The sequence below is a fragment of the Bidens hawaiensis genome, unplaced genomic scaffold (genome assembly GCF_021521415.1).
Source record: "Bidens hawaiensis isolate Kalapana, Puna unplaced genomic scaffold, B.hawaiensis_p1.1 tig00053298_1, whole genome shotgun sequence".
Lineage (NCBI taxonomy): Eukaryota > Viridiplantae > Streptophyta > Magnoliopsida > Asterales > Asteraceae > Bidens > Bidens hawaiensis.
The window spans coordinates 116,197-129,414 of NW_027499608.1; the positions used below are offsets into that span (position 1 = coordinate 116,197).

At 35.7% G+C, this 13,218-nt stretch overlaps 1 long non-coding RNA gene across 1 annotated transcript; it reads left to right on the forward strand.

The window, feature by feature from the left end:
• The first annotated feature begins 5,955 nt into the window (after nt 1-5,955).
• LOC143600077 (uncharacterized) lies at nt 5,956-7,385 on the forward strand. Its single transcript, XR_013147413.1, has 3 exons — nt 5,956-6,011; nt 6,468-6,668; nt 6,724-7,385. It is a non-coding gene; the product is annotated as an uncharacterized LOC143600077 (long non-coding RNA).
• Nucleotides 7,386-13,218: the final 5,833 nt, after the last annotated feature.

Sequence of the window (13,218 nt, forward strand, 5' to 3'; positions counted from 1 at the left end):
AGAATGGAACTACTGAGAATGTGAAGAAGATTGTGTCAACGCCGTTTTGCAATAATGATGAGTTTATGGAAGCCATGTTATAGTACATGTGACCATTTAATAAGGTTTTCCAAATATTGGTTGCAAGGGCAAAACGGTTTTTATTTATACGGAGTTTTTTTCTTATGAACGTTTTAAGATTATAGTAAATGACCTTTCAAGTTACTGTACAAGATATACAAATTTCTAGAAAATTTTTAATGACGACGTGCATGCAAACAAGTGATATAACTTTAATTATCTTCAGTCTAGACTACTAAATGAAGCTTTTATACCTCAAATTTGGTTAAACTGTTTATTTGTAGATGGTGATTCTGCAATAAAATTACAATATTCTCAATGGGCCAATTTAATCTAACGTTTAGAAACACGCTTTATGTTAATATATAATTAATATAACCAATTCTCCTAAAAAGATTCAATTCCATCATGCTTTTATGAACTGTTGGGAGTCAGACATGATTACAGTTGAGATTCAAGCTATCAGTTTTACCCAATGATTAGTTTGTTGTTTGGACCCGCAGCCATAGTTAATAATTCCAACCTGTTGATAAAGATAGGCTTTGTAACCTTTAATTGATAAAAACAAGATCTTGCATATATGGTCCGTTAGTGATCTTTTCAATTGAACCTGTTTTATTCGGTTTGGCATGGATAACATGCATAAATGAGTTTTTATTGGATGGGTCAAGATTATAATTTTAATAAACGGGTAAAAAGTATCACTTTTTAGTTGGATTTATATATCATCCTTTTGCAGGGAAACTAGCCAACCGTATTATGGATCACTTCCTACTGATTCACCACCTAAATCTTTCAACCTCAAGAGTGATACAAGTATACAAGATAAACTAAATGAATAAAGAATATAAAGTTATGTTTATATCTATATTTTAGTTATTTTGAAGATTTATTATTTATAAAGAAAATACATAAAGGTGTTTATAGGTCAACCCAACCTAATCCCTTCAAAAAGGTGTTTGGAATCAATAACTTAAATCAAAGATTTTTCTACAAGTGTTTTTGTTTAATTATTCCAATTTTTCACCCAAATATTCAAATCAACACACTCAATTGATTATTGTTCATCTTACTTCTTTAACTAGATAAATACCCTGCGCATTGCGCCGGGCGAAAAGGATAACTGCAGATGTTGAGTACTAAGTATAAAAGAACTATTGATTGCCAAACATTACAAAATATGTAGGTGGTTATTTACATTAATACTGAAAAGTAGCATAGGAGCAATAGTTTTTAGCATCATCCTGACATTCATATTACAAAAGCATCATCCCGACATTCATATTACAAAAACTAACTATTTAGATGGTGGATCCTAACGATCGCTGACCACTACTGGTGCGAAGACTATTATGTTCAGAAAATTGCAGCCACAGAGCGGGTGATTTGTAGGTGATGTTAGTTGCTATTTGGTAAGTGAAGGTATCTGCAATATAAGGTGTTATTAGTGTTAGGTGGTGGTGGTCCTATTAGTTGTTGGTAGCCAAATATAGTTTTTTTGCTTACCTTCAGTTACCCAAAAAAATGAGCTGCGTTCAGCGATATTACTCGTTTCCCTCTGGTGGAGGCGAGTCATGGCCTGCATATTTTGGCGTATGCTTATCTATGGTGTTTGATAAAAATAGGAAACAAATTATATAAATGTGTTGTGACTTGGATACCTGTGATTTGTTGGTGGGGTCTCTTTTTTGAGTCTTTGGCCGGAGTTGTTGGTGGCAACTGTGATGTTGGTGTTTCCATGTTGGTGGTCGTTGTGGTTGGTTCTGAGATGCGTGTGACAATGCAGGTGTTTGATTGTCTGTTGGTGTCACGGTGTTGCTGAATTCCGAATCGTTTTCGGGATCCTATTAGTTTTCTGAATGATTCTAAACAATCATCTGGGTCAGGGTATCCATGTCTCGCCAACCAATTTAGCCATTGCTTTGTCGAAGAACGTTGCGGTTGTTTTTCCTGTATGATCCTCGAGGGTTGCCGACACGCAGTACCTGTAGTTGTATGTGATGAAGTGTAGATGTTAATATGTATGATGGTTAGTTGTTTTTCTATGACATGTTAACCTTGGTATAACGTCTATCACAACAGGGTGGTAGAAGCACTTGTAAAAATCCTTTGTCTCTGCTGTACCCTTGCCCTTGTCTGAGGTTGTTGCCGACTTGCCTCTTTTTTGAAGGCTCTGCCCGTACACTGGTTACACGAGATGTAGTACCAAGCTTTATTTTCACCAGCAATGATGTCCGTTATGGTTGCGTCACAGTAGAATTGCTTCGCTGTGTGACAATAGATATGTAGTGAGTGGTGTATTTGCATTTAAGTTAAGGATGTTGACATACCGTCGTTTCTTTGTTGAATAGATCCATGGTTGTGGTTATTGTCACATCTGGCTCCTGTGCATTTTGTGTCTGGGCAGCAGGCATCGTAGGGGCTGGGTAGTTTAGCCCTTTGTATCTGAGTATGCCATAAAAGAAAGAAATAAGTTAGTTCATTGTTGTGAGAGCTATAGATGTTGTGAATAAACATGTAACATATATATACCTGTTGATTAGTTGTGGCAGTTCTGGGATATTCAGATTAACAAATATGCAGGTTGCTGGGGTTGAGCTGAGTTGCATCGCTGGGTTGAGCGCGTAGCCTATGAATTGATGCACTTTTGTTGAGGTGACAGCAACAACCACAGGTGGTTTCATGGCTGCTATTTTCGATTCGTTGAAGGTTTTGCATATTTAAGTCCATAAAGTCACACGCACTGAGTCGTTTCTGTTTTGCACAAGAAAGTATGATGAGTGGTGAGGGTTTGTAGTATTTAAGGAATCAGTAACATGTTTTTGCGAAGGTTAATGTTAGTACCTGCCATTTTTCAGCTCTAGGTAAGCCTTCATTTTTTCTTCAGGCTCATCAGAATGACGAACAGCCACAAAGCAACCAATGTAATCTTATGTTTAAATGTTACTTTAGTATGCATATGACAATAACATCGACAGTAGTTGTTGTTCATTATTAATACAACAGTGTATGTGGTTTGTAGATACGATGATAGTATTGTGGGAAAAAAATAGGGTGATGCAGTTGGCTGATTATAAGTACCTTTTAATAGGTCTTTCTTGTCTAGACGGGTTGTCAGCTTGTCATACGGTAGGAAGTTGAAGTGGTAGAGAGGTATGTTTTCTCCCTCTATTGGAATTGCCTGGGTGTAGTTTGCTAAGATGATGGATGCGTTGCGGTCAATGACGCACATCGTATATCTTTTTCGAGTGCATATATAATTCTGAATGGAGTAGTAGTGGTTTACATGTAGTCACTTGGTAAGCTCTTGCGTGTTTTTAGTGGTTGTAACTGCCTCTATTGCGTCTCCCTAAAAACGTGTCCGTTGTTATTTATAATATAATGAAGAAGCAATTATGGCTGGTGATATAAAGAGTGCTTACCTTACTATCAACTAATAGAAAGCATGTTTCAGTGCGTTTAAAAGGATGCCATTTTGGAACAATTCTGACCTCGAGCGTTGACCCGTTTGTGCCATCGCTTATTTCGGCGATACGCTGGAAATTCATGGTTGATAACTGCAAACAAAAGAAGGCAAAGCGGATTAAAAGAGGCTAACATAATTAGATAGTGTAGTATGTTGCAGATGAAATACATAAAGGAAAATCAGGCGTAAGTACATATAAATTTAGTACCTAATTTAGTAGTCAACAAACAAGCTAATTTTTTGTATCTTTATAATTCAGCATACAATCTCACTGATTATAGCAACATGAGCATTCAATAACTATTGTTTGTGAATAACATTAATCTAAATTTGACTGTACATGCATATTCCAATTAATATGAAAAAATTCTTGTATATTGGCTAACGTACAACAAAATAACAAAATTGATGGCCAAGGCAGGGGAATCGTACGATACCTGCCTGGCTGAATTGTATAGGCAAACACTTAAATCAGGAACGTCGGTTGAATAACATAGATCCCTAGCTCAATGAAAAAGCTTAACCAGCTCGTTATGCTCATCTAAAATGTCCATTGTAGCTTTAACGATATCCGCACTAAGCCGTCCGTCTTCACAGTCGGTAAGCTGGTTAAGTCTGTTACGAATCTCATTGGAGGTATCATAAATATACATTTGTAAAAACCTGGGTGGTTGATTATCGGTTGGGCATAGGCTTCCAAGACAATGAGACTCCTGACCTTCAACCTTCAAATCATAAGGACCAGATCCACAGTTAACTGACTTATCAACTTTCGCACCAAATGAAGTCATTGCGAACATTGAATTATAAGCGCGTATGCCGTCTAGAAAATGTTGGTTCTTAAGAAGAACCTTCACCTGTGAAGGCAGTTCGAGAGGAAGGTGTAATGATACCCGACCACCCTTACAACATTGATTATACCAGGGCCTTCTGTTGGATGGAAAGGAAGTAAGTCGTTTCGCAAACCAAATTGCAGTCACCAAGATCGTGAGATGTGTTGGTAGAAGATGAACCGCACATACTGAGCAAAGAGTTAGACCGGTTCTGTAGGTTATTACGTGCACGACTAAACATACATACCGAGAATTTGTTTGCACATAAACCCATAACGACACTCTTATGATTGTCTACAACATGATCATCTGCAAATAAATCTTGGGCATGTACTAAAAGTGAATTGGAAGCTGCGCTTAGGCTGGATCTTTTTCGTGAAGACTCAGTGCCAATAATATCCATAGATATCTAAAGGGCTGATAACTTAGAAACTTAAAACCAACAACAGACAACAATATCCAATCAATGCACACAGTATCAAAATTTTGATCAACTAAGACTGTTTGACTAAACATTAAAAGCAAATAACTTTACAGTAACTCTATAAATCTACAAATGTTGTGGAGGTAAGAAAGCGATATGCATAAAAGATATCAGCAAATGTAAAGCTTACTAATTTGAAGATTGTACCATGAACAGAACGAATTAATTATTAGCATCCTTAAATAATAAAATTGTTAAAACAAAGTCCTTTTTGTCAAATAAGTTCAAACATAAAGACCGCACTAATAGAGATTAGAAGTACATATGTTGCTTTAAATCTAGACCTCAATTCTCATTAGGAGGTCGAACCAAGGGCTGGTTGTAAAAAGTTAGAACCGGTTTATTGTAAATATTTTTGTCGAAGTGGTAAAGGTTAACCGGTTTTGTGCTAGTTTTCTGGACATTGTTACAGACCGGTTTCGAGTCAACGATGTCAGTTGGCTCCAATCCGTTTTCTATGTTGTCAGTTTAAAATCGATTTGGTTTTAATTTGGTTTTTGGCGCTGTTTGGTGTACCAGGTTAGTTGGCCAGCTCTAATATTCTGTTAAAATAAACTTGCTGACTATTGTTGATGACTAGCTCAAACAACTGCTAACTTAAATTTTTAGTATAAAAGAAAATCGTGTTGTTAAATGATACATAAAACACACAGCCTTTAAGTATTCATAAACCCTAGCTTCTAAAGAAATAATCAACAACTAAGAATTAGAACGATTGAAGTTGAAATTACACAGAAACAAATGTTTGGAGAAGGGTGGTTAAAGGAAAAAACTCAGACATACACATGAAATAGAGACTCACCATGAGATAGATGAAGAGATGGTTAGGATTCGAGCCTGTGCAAGTATCTAAGAGAAGCATTAGCACAACAACTAAGACACCATAGCAAATAACTTGTCATAACTGTTGACAAAGTTAATGTCTGACATGTGTCCCAACTGTGGCGCCAAAATGTATTTAGATAATTATTCATAAAACTTTAACTAAGAGTCGTTGATTCTTTTTTTCCATTTGTTTCATACCCTACAGATCTTCTTTCTCCTCACCACTTCACTTTCTTCCCTGCTTATTGAAGTCAGATTGTCCCCTTTCCTGCCACGATAAAAGAAATTCTTCGCCGATCGACGCCGTAACTACTACCATGTCGTCGAAGAACACAACAAGCAGGTATTGTAGTTTAATCTAATTTCGTTTTTACGGTTTCTAAGTCGGGGATTGATTGTAGATGAATATGCATATTTCACTTCCTTCTCTATTAGTCTAAACCACATCGTCGATATTCTCACCCTCTGCGATAGCGTAAGGTACGTAAGTTGTGTAAATCTATGACTGATTTGTTAGCTGTTAAACTTTATATTGATTAGTTTCTTTGAAATTGGTCATTTGTGATTGTAATTTTGTGGCTATGTCGCTATGATCAAGATGATGCTTCACTAAAGATATCAGTATGTGTAACTAACTTGACGACTATATTAATAACACAAAATAAGTATTAATAATTAAATTTACTGATCGTAAACCATGATTTAAAATATTTGGTTGATTAAAGATGTGATCTTCCTTTATTTATTTTAATTGTTGGAGATAAAAACATTGTAAAGACAAGAATTTAATTTGATGCAGGTTCGGCATGTGATTTATAGGTTATGAAAAAAATGTTGACCAACCTCTTGCAGAAATTGGTGGCAACTGGTAAGGGGTCCTTCCCTAAAGAAATTAAACATATTTGCATTGTTTTACTTCTTATTGCTACTAATTTTGTGTTATATACTTATGGAAGTAGGCTCCCTGTTTGATAACTAGCTGCAAAATGGGTTACCATTTGTCTCACGGGTCGAACTTTAGTTATGTTTTTTTTTCTATAAATGATTAATTTCAGTTCTTTTCTATACTATAATGGGTCCATGCCATCTATGTTTATCTTGGATTATTTATTATTTTTGAACAACTCGAACTCATATTATGTTTTGCACTCAAATGATCTACATAGAACATTAGCTGATCTGATATGTCAAGGCGTTAGGTGTATCCTAAATTGAGTTTTTTTTTAAGTTATGTTTGATCTACAGGTTGTAGCTCTTCATTTGAAATAAGAAATCAGTTTTTATGATAAAACCAAACAAACAGCAAGCGCCATAACAAGCGCACTAGAAACATCCGCTTCACCGCCTCCTGTAACACCCGCTCCAAAAAGTCTTATCAGTTAAAGGCCAGCCAACCAAGAAAAAGGTGTCATACTACACCAAACACAATCTAACTAAAACACATGCTTACATCAAATTTGTACCTGTTGCAAGCATGGGAGAGATAGGCAAGAAGCCCAAGCATTAGCTTGAAAGTTGAAAAGCATGTATACTCTTTTGCAACAACAAAAAGTCGAAAAATTTATCTGTTGGGAAAATGCAACAAAAATGCAGCAAATAGGAAGAGACTCTTTTATAACCAACTAATGCACTGCATTAGTAAATAACATCTACAAATTGAACTCTTACGCTTTTATAATTATGGAATCTTATGAATATGTCTAATACACAAAGAACATCGTACCAGTTCGCCCCGCCGCAACGCGCGGATACAATTACTTGTTCTATTTATCTATATGTTTGATATATTAATTTGTAATCTAACTTGTTTCTATCTTTATGTTTTAGCTAATAAATAAAATAAGAATGGTTTGTCAAGGTGAAATTATGAATTTAAGAGCAAGCTTTCGAGATGTTTATGTCATTTTGTGATGGCAAGGATTAGGAGGATGGATGAAGGTCAGTATATTAGGATTCTACTCTTTTATAAGTGTTAATTTTTTTTTCATTTTCTATAAATTATTTGTTTAGTACACTTCAGAGTGAGACACGGCCCTCGGGACACAATATATTTATTATATTGAGAGTTAATTACACGGATGGTTAAGTCACTTTGACACAGTCATACACTTTGACCTATCGTTCATTTGAACTCAATGCCTACACACACTAAAGGGCTTTTGACAACACATTTCACACATATTATTACGAGTTTTTTTTATTAGCACCAAAGGGCTTTGTATTAATGTTGACTCTATTATGACTTATTTATTTCAATTGCTTCCTGATTTTAACAAGGGGATCTTGCTTTATATTAATCTTAAATGGTGACTAACAAACATTTTTCTGTGTTTTGATCAGTGGCAAAGAGTTCTAGCTTATGCTAGTGCTAATGAAGGTTTGTGGCTGATAAAGGTGGTTGCACGAAGTTATGGAGGTTTTTGGATGATTGTTTTTATTTGTGTTAAACTGAATCCTTTAATAATATGTATGTTAAAAAATGAATAATTTAGACTAATGGTCAAGATGGATGCTTTAGCTGTTCTAGCTATTTTTAAATTGGTTCATTGTTTGGATATGTTGTTTATTTGCTCAATTTTTATGTTCTAACTATGTTTTTATCTGTCTTTAAGACGGTTGATTTGCCGCCATATTTGATTGAAAAACGACATATCTGCTCACTTTTTTTGTACATGTGATTAGGTAAGCACATATCAAAACATTGTAAAAGTGTCCTAATATGTTTTTATTGGGACGCCTTTTGGGTTGTTAATGAATATATATTATGCGACCATAAAATTGGTTTCATAATCTTATATTGGATATTAGGACTTTTTCCTTAGTACTAAAGTACCTATAAAGTTACACCATAAGGGTCATAAATTAATTTTTAAGAACGTTTATATGTGTATCAAAAGATTAAAGGTAGATAAGCACATGTTAAAACATTGTAAAAGTGTCATAATATGTTTTTATTGGGACGCCTTTTGGGTTGTTAATGGATATCTTATGCGACCATAAAATTTATTTTATAATCTTATTTGGGATATCAGGACACTTTTTAAATTTCGAGACTTATTACGACCCCTTTACATGAAACGTTTTTCTCGTTGGTCCTATTAAATGAAAGGTCCTATAAAATAGCATTTTTGGATGCTTTTGTGCGTACCAAACAACCCTTTTTGTTGCAGTGAGTTGATTAGTTCAATGATGAAGTGCAAGCTATCTCAACTTGCAAATCATCAGATTCATTTTCAATAGCGGCATTGGGTGTGAGTGTTATGGGTTCAGGATCTTCATGAGTCAACTCATGATTATCTGAATTATCAGTTTCATAACCACATTCTCTTGGAGTTTTCACAAATGATGTTGGGCATGGGCAATCATCAAATACAGTGACACACTCTTGGACTGCATAGTCAATTGGTCTTGGATAAACTTTCACTTCAGTATTCTTCTCCTCCTTAACTTCAACCTTAGGTTTCTAAAGAAATCCTTGAGGTTCATAACCATGTTTCAAAAGAAACTTTTCATCACCAGTTAGTTCAGTTGGTTTCTTTCTAGAAAAGACACATTTGATTCTTGTCTTTTCACTGCTTGGTGATCCTTGAATATCGTTAGACTTGACTGATTTTGTGTCTTGTTTGGGGATAATTCTCAAGGGTTGAAAATTCTTCTTGACAGCCTTTTCAGACTTCTTAGGAGATCTGGTTCTTCTGACTGGTTTAGCCACATGTTTCTTTGTCTTCTCATCAGCTTTCTTTTCCTTCTTAGTCTCAACTACAGCTTACACAACATCTTCACTCATGGTCTCCTTTCCACACACTTTTCATTTTCCCAAGTATTCATCATATTTCTGTTTATAAAGCACAAAGTCTTGTCCAAACTTTGTCTCATTGGGAACATGAAAAGGCATAAAGTTGAATCTTTCATTACAGGAATCAATGTGGTGACCATATTCATCACATTTTTTGCACCAAACTTTTCTCTTGTATCTTTCAAGATCACTTCCTTTCTTGAACCTCTCACTTGGTCTAGGTGGTTTGACACCAAGTGTCTTCTGAGTCTTCAGACCATCAAAGTCAATTGAGAAAGGAAAAAACTCCTCAATCTTGATATCTTGTCCTTCAATCTTGCTTTTAACAAAACTAATTTTCTTCATATTCAAAGGTTCTTCATCTGGGCTTCCTTTATGCCTTGACTGCCTTTTTTCATATTCTTCCATAGTCTCAACTTCCCCAATATCAAATATCTCATGACTATAGAAAAGTGGGTAAACTGGGATAAAGTTTTCAACATCAATTGTTTCAGTTACCCTTTTCTTGTTGTTGTTACTTATCCTTTCCAATACAGCCTTGCTTGGTGGTGTTACTGCATTGTAGCTCACCTTTTTCTTATCACATATGTCAAAACACAACTGTTCTCTCATCATTCTTTCACTTTTTTTCTTTATCTTTGGTGTTATTGGTGGTAATAATGGAAGCTTGTCTATGGATTCTGGTTTCTTCACTCTTCTTCCTCTTTCAGCAGCCCTAATTTCTTCATCTGTGATCTGATCACTTAAGTCACTTAAGTCATCTCCATTCAGATCATCAAAACCAAAATCATTTTCAGAGACTTGCACTCCTATTGACTTGTCCTCTCTTACCTCTTCCTTAATTACAAATTCTCTTTAATTCACCTCAACATTTTTGTAAAGATCAACAAATTCATTTTGTCTTAAAAGACATCTCTGAATTGTTGTAGATATGCATCCCTCTTATCTTTGTCAACTTTGGGTACAGAGTTGTTGTTGAATGGTGGTGGAACTACTTTGTACTTGTATTCCTCTTTCACTTGGTTTAAGATACCACAAATGTTTCCTTTGGAAACCATGTTCTTCAGAAATTCATTTTCAACTTGCAATTTTATGTTCTACACCTTCTCTTCAACAATCATCTTCTTCAATACATCTATCTCAGTGATGTATCTCTTTTGAGCTCTATAGCTATTTATACAATCATCTTGCAAACTTTTAATTTTCTCTTCATTAATCAAATCACTTGCCTCATACCCATTAATGATACTTTGTTTCATGAAACACTCACCCTCTAGCTTTCCTACTTTTATAGTTAAAGCATTAATTGTTTCATGTAAATCAACTGTAGGAGTAGAGTGTACCTAAGATGATGTTCCAGCCTCATTTTCAATCAAAGCCATTAGTGCAACATTTGCTCTTGAGATGTCCTCTTCATGGTTGCTCCAATCAAAATCACCATCTTGCTGTGCTGCCAAAGCTACATTCCCTTGATTTCTTGGTTGATTTTGGTTGGTTCTGTTTGAGTTGGTTGGAGCAGTTTGAAGGTTTGGGTTGTTTCTCTAAAAATTTTGGTTTTGGGGAACAACTTGCTGATTGTTCATTGGAGGCTGTTGGAAGTTGTTGAAATTGTTGGGATTGTTGTTGTTGAAATTGCTATTTCTCTGCTGGTTCTGTTGGTACTGCTGCTGATTTCTTGGCTGGTTCTGAAAACTGATTCATCTGAATGTTTCTTGGCTGGTTGCACTCTCTTGCAAAATGTCCAGGCCGTTGGCAATTGTAGCAAATTGCCTTTGACTTATCAAATCCAATCCTTTCATTATGACCGGACACCAGAGACCTCGCAGTTCTATTGTACAACCTTTTACTTTTCAAAGCCAACATGGCAGCTTTCCATTTCAAATCCATATCCTCAAAATCATCCGCATCAATCTGCTTTAAGTCATCTTGGGTGATACTGGTATGGATCAAGTTCTTTGCTACAAATGCATTGTATGATTCGGTGAACATTGATAACAAAGCATGTGTTTCACTCCCTTGACCATTGTTTCCACCAGTATAAGGTGTTTGTCCATTTGCCATAGAGGCTGAGTCATTATCTTCTAAGAGTTGGACATTGAACCTTGACTGGTTCCATGATGAGTTGAGCTACCACCAACAAATGATTTAGGTGTGTCAACACCATGTTTGGTTGGTTCCTCTATGATAGGAATCTGTTGTTGATTTTTGGTAGACAAGTTTCCCATGGGTGCAATAAGAGCATTGGCACCTGGAAACATGGCTTCTTTTCTTTGATCATTTCATTTTCGTTCATCTCTATCTCAGCAGCTTGAAGGAAGCAAACTACATCATCCACCTTTAATTGATCAATGTTGGGCTTTTGAAGGATGAACTTGCAGGCAGTGTACCATTCCTTCGGCATCGAATTGAGCAACATGGTATTCAAATCAAAATCGGTCATCATATAATATGTTGTTCTCAGGTCATTCACAATTGTTAGAAATCTTTCTAGAATTGACTTCAATCTTTCTCCATCCATGTACTTGAATCTCTCTAGAGTTTGCTTGAGTCTTTGTTTCTTGATGTTTTTCAGCTCGGTGTTACCTTCAAACATCTCAAGGATTGCATCATACATAGCCTTAGCTGTAGTGTGATGTGCAACCTTGGTTAAGATCTCCCAAGACAGTCCTAGCTTGATCATGGCTAAGGCCCTGTCATTTGCTTTCTTCATTCTATCATGCACAGTAGTAGTAGAACCTGCACCATTATGTGCTTGTGGACCATTTTTGATTGAGTTCCACATGTCTACATCGTTGTAGCACACAGCAGCCTCGAATAAAACTTTCCATTTGGTGAAATTCTCCTGTCCATAAACTCTGGGAATCTTATTAGTAGAAACCTCTTGTTCTTTGTAACCAGACATTTTGGTACTTTTGAAAAGCAAAATCGGTTAATCGTTAAAAACAGAGTCAAAAAATAGATTTTGAAAATAATCAGATATGAGAATCGGATCTTCAGATCTGATATATCTGGTTCGATTGGAGAAAGATTAATCAGTAAAGATGCAAGCTTTAATCAAAATAAGTAAAAGAAGACACCGGTAATTTGTAGATCTGGACGGAAATGAAGAGCAGAACAGCTGACGTCACTCTTCAATAAAACAATGTTCTGCTTATGTCATTGTTCTTCATCAGATCTTCAAATAGCAACAATTTCTTCACCCGAATTAGCAACGAACAAGCTCTGATACCACTTTTCGGTCCCGAATAATCACTCACACTCACAATCAACTCATAACTCACACAATAAATGTGTCGACAAGAGAGTTAATGACGGTTGCTATTTTGGGAAGGAAAACTGTTTGTTAACAGCGGAATCAGAAACAAATAGAGTTGTTGCTAGAGGATTAATGAAATGTAACTAACACAGAACAATAACTCAAAAGATTTCCATTCATATAAATATTCATACAAATGATAATCGATTAGGGTTTCTTGTTTGGAAAGTTATATCCGTACAATCCTAGGACATCCGTCACACTCAGAAATATTCGCTCAGAGAAAAGTGGCTTATCCGTATTAGGCGTGCCCTAAAATATTCTATTTATTGGCCTGCCACTACCTGACAGTTGTTCCATATTCTAGAAACCCTAAATAAATAATAAATATTCAAATTAAATATTCAGAACTATACTAAGTGTAAAAACAGGTCTTACGGGTAGACATTGTAATACTTGTCTTCACCGAGTAGGCTTTTTTTCTTGTCTTCTACAGGT